Source organism: Eurosta solidaginis, chromosome 1 (genome assembly GCF_040869045.1).
Source record: "Eurosta solidaginis isolate ZX-2024a chromosome 1, ASM4086904v1, whole genome shotgun sequence".
NCBI lineage: Eukaryota > Metazoa > Arthropoda > Insecta > Diptera > Tephritidae > Eurosta > Eurosta solidaginis.
In genome coordinates, this window is record NC_090319.1 from 44,923,261 (window position 1) to 44,927,067 (window position 3,807).

The window sequence follows — 3,807 nt, forward strand, 5'->3', positions numbered from 1 at the left end:
GGAGTAATATTGTTCTACAAAACCTAATCGATACAAATGTTATTAACAGGCCGTCGTAGCTTATACTTACTTATCTTTGTACTTAGCTTTCTACTTCTCAATACTTGTCAAACTGAAATTTTCTTCATAATAAAAATTTAATTGGATTTAAGCTCATATCAATCATATATAATCATTTCTTTATTTTTTGTTGCTTCAGGTAAAGTAAAAAACACTAACATCAAATTCAGATACAGGGGTAAGAAAATTCGTCTATTATATTTCTTAAATCTTATATGCCCTTACTAAATTTTAAAATTTTGCCGAGAGCATCTCCACCATCTTTGGTTGACTCTGTTATAAGATACAAATATAACAAGAAGAAATTATTTATAAAATTAGTAAATATCTATCGTGGGTTAACATCAAACTCGCCAATACTACTTGGCTTTCCAAATCCATCAGCACATTCTCCATAGCATGTGTTTTCCTCTTAATTTTGCCAAACTCTTCCTTCCTTGCAAGGTATGCATTTGGAGAAGCCCTTGTCTCCTCTCTAGACCAAATTCTTGTCACTAAAATATGTAAGAGTTTATATTTTTGTTAAGATTTTATAAATTGTATCTTTGTTATACATACATTTTACTAATGTTTTCCATTTTATCCTTTCTGGTTGTACAAATTGCTTTTAAATATGACTGAAAAATTGTTTATGCATGCATCAAACTGACAGTTCTACCTGTCAAAACAGCTAGTGCTGCCAAATGAACATCGAAAAGCCTCTTAAACAAACCTGCTCAGCTATTGAACCAGACTTCTATCTGGATTTATCTGGTTCAAATCGTTGTTGTTGCATTTACATGCAAAATTATTTATCTGGCTCAGGATCTTTGCCACCGGATGATGCTTAATATAATACATATCACAGAAATACGTCAAGCTACATTAATTTTTAAGCTACTTGAAAATTATTTATATATGATGTGGCAGGAACGTTACTCCTATTACTTAATGTATGCTTAATAAAAATTTGCAAAATCGGAGAAAGACCACGCCCACTGCTAAAAAAATTTTTTTTTAAGTCAAATTTTAACAAAAAATTTAATATCTTTACAGTATATAAGTAAATTATGTCAAGATTGAACTCCAGTAATGATATGGTGCAACAAAATGCAAAAATAAAAGCAAATTTCAAAATGGGCGTGGCTCCGCCCTTTTTCATTTAATTTGTCTAGGATACTTTTAATGCCACAAGTCGAACAAACATTTACCAATCCTTGTGAAATTTGGTAGGGGCATAGATTCTGGGACTATAACTTATTTATGTGAAAAAGGCGAAATCGGTTGAAGCCACGCCCAGTTTTTACACACAGTCGACCGTCTGTCCTTCCGCTCGGCCGTTTACACGATAACTTGAGCAAAAATCGATATATCTTTACTAAACTTAATTCACGTACTTATCTGAACTCACTTTGTATTGGTATACAAAATGGCCGAAATTCGACTATGACCACGCCCACTTTTTTCATATCGAAAATAACGAAAAATTAAAAAAATGACATAATTCTATGCCAAATACGAAAAAAGGGATGAAACATGGTAAGTGGATTGGTTTGTTGACGCAAAATATAACTTTAGATAAAAACTTTGTAAAATGGGTGTGACACCTACCATATTAAGCAGAATAAAATGGAAAAGTTCTGCAGGCTGAAATAAAAAGCCTTGAAATCGTGGCAGGAATACTTTTTGTGGTATTATATATATAAATAAATTAGCGGTATCCAATAGATGATGTTCTGGGTCACCCCGGTCCACATTTTGGTCGATATCTGGAAAACGCCTTCACATATGCAACTACCACCACTCCCTTTTAAAAGCCTCATTAATACCTTTAATTTAATACCCATATCGTACAAACACATTCTAGAGTCACCCCTGGTCCACCTTTATGGCGATATCTCGAAAAGGCGTCCACCTATAGAACTAAGCCCCACGCCGTTTTAAAATACTCATTAACACCTTTCGTTTGATACCCATATTGTAAAAACGCATTCTAGAGTCACCCCTGGTCCACCTTTATGGCGATATCACGAAAAGGCGTCCACCTATAGAACTAAGCCCCACGCCCTTTTAAAATACTCATTAACACCTTTCGTTTGATACCCATATCGTACAAACAAATTCTAGGGTCACGCCTGGTCCACCTTTATGACGATATCTCGAAAAGGCGTCCACTTATAGAACTAAGGCCCACGCCCCTTTTAAAATACTCATTAACTCGTTTGATACCCATATTGTACAAACGCATTCTAGAGTCACCCCTGGTCCACCTTTATGGCGATATCTCGAAAAGGCGCAGGGATGTTTGGAATCGCTGGGAATGTAACATACAAAAGATGTATAACCCTGGAGAGTTCGCCACAGTCGATAAACAATTGGTTACATTTCGCGGACGTTGTCCTTTCAAACAATATATCCCATCGAAGCCTGGAAAATACGGAATTAAAATTTGGGCCTTGTGCGATAGCCAAACAAGTTTTGCATGGTCGCTGCAGGTTTATACAGGTAAAGATCGAAATTGTAAGCCTGAGAAAGAGCAAGGGCGTCGTGTTGTACTCGATCTGGTGAAGGATATACAAGGTCGTACTATCACGTGCGATAATTTTTTTACACCTCACGAGTTGGGAATAGAGCTTTTGAAATGCAAGATGATCCTAGTTGGTACGGTTCGAAAGAATAAAACGTTTTTGCCTGTGGAAATTACAAAGCTAAAAAATAAACCGGAAAATTATTAACATTTCTTTTTTGATAACAAGAACAAAACCACATTATTTGGATATGTGCCTAAAAAGAATCGAGCTGTATATCTACTCAGTACTCTTCACAATAATGTTGAAATCAATCCCAACACTGAAAATCCTGAAATCATAGACTTTTACAATAAAACCAAATCCGGGTTGACATACTAGACCAAGTTATCAAGACATACTCCTGCAAGAGAAGGACAAATCGGTGGCCACAGTCCTTGTTTTACAATATGCTAGATATAAGTGCATACAATGCTTTTGTAATTTTTAGAGAAATAAACCCTGAATGGAACAAAAATAAAAAATTTAAACGCCGTTTGTTCCTAGAAGAGCTCGAAAACGAACTTACTTTTCAGGAAATATCGTGAAGATCTATACTTCCTCGAAGCAGTGCAGCCAAAATGGTCATAATAAACACTCAAAAAACAGCAGCAACTACTGAAAAGACTCCGAAACCTACAAATCTAAAACGTGGTCGTTACTTTATATGTCCAAGTCGATCAAATAGTACGAAATATAGCAGTAAATGTGGAAGCTGCGAAAAATTTATTTGTAAGACTCATTCTGAAGCATCTATCTTATGTACTAGTTGCTTAAAATCACCCTAAGAACATCTTTTCGTACTTACTTAACTCAATTTTATTATTTATTGAATAAAAATATACTTTAAATCTTGAAATAAAATCAAAATCTATTCATTCCTCCGTTGGGCAAAATTGACCCACTTATGTCACGTACGTAAATTTTTTGAATACAGGATAAGTGTTAATAAATGTACACGAAAAACTAAGTCGTAGTCTTTTATTTATTTGGAAATAAAGGCAAGTAAAAATACAACTTTCAGCAGGGAACAAGGCCATTAATATTTTTATTTGAAATGAAACCAGCTGAAAGAAGCTCCGCAATACTAATGATACCTTTAATTGAAATACTTATTTTTTCTCTTTCGGAGATACCGTTTCTTCCAGAACGTTCTTTGTCCAAAATAGAGAAAAAAAACGCCAAACTTTTTGTTTGAAAT

General features: G+C 34.6%; 1 long non-coding RNA gene across 1 annotated transcript; it reads right to left on the reverse strand.

Moving 5' to 3' along the window:
* Window positions 1-205: 205 nt before the first annotated feature.
* LOC137238067 (uncharacterized) lies at window positions 206-3,571 on the reverse strand. The gene is made up of 3 exons (XR_010949098.1): window positions 3,415-3,571; window positions 619-885; window positions 206-554 (listed from the first exon to the last, which is right to left on the reverse strand). It is a non-coding gene; the product is annotated as an uncharacterized lncRNA (long non-coding RNA).
* Window positions 3,572-3,807: the final 236 nt, after the last annotated feature.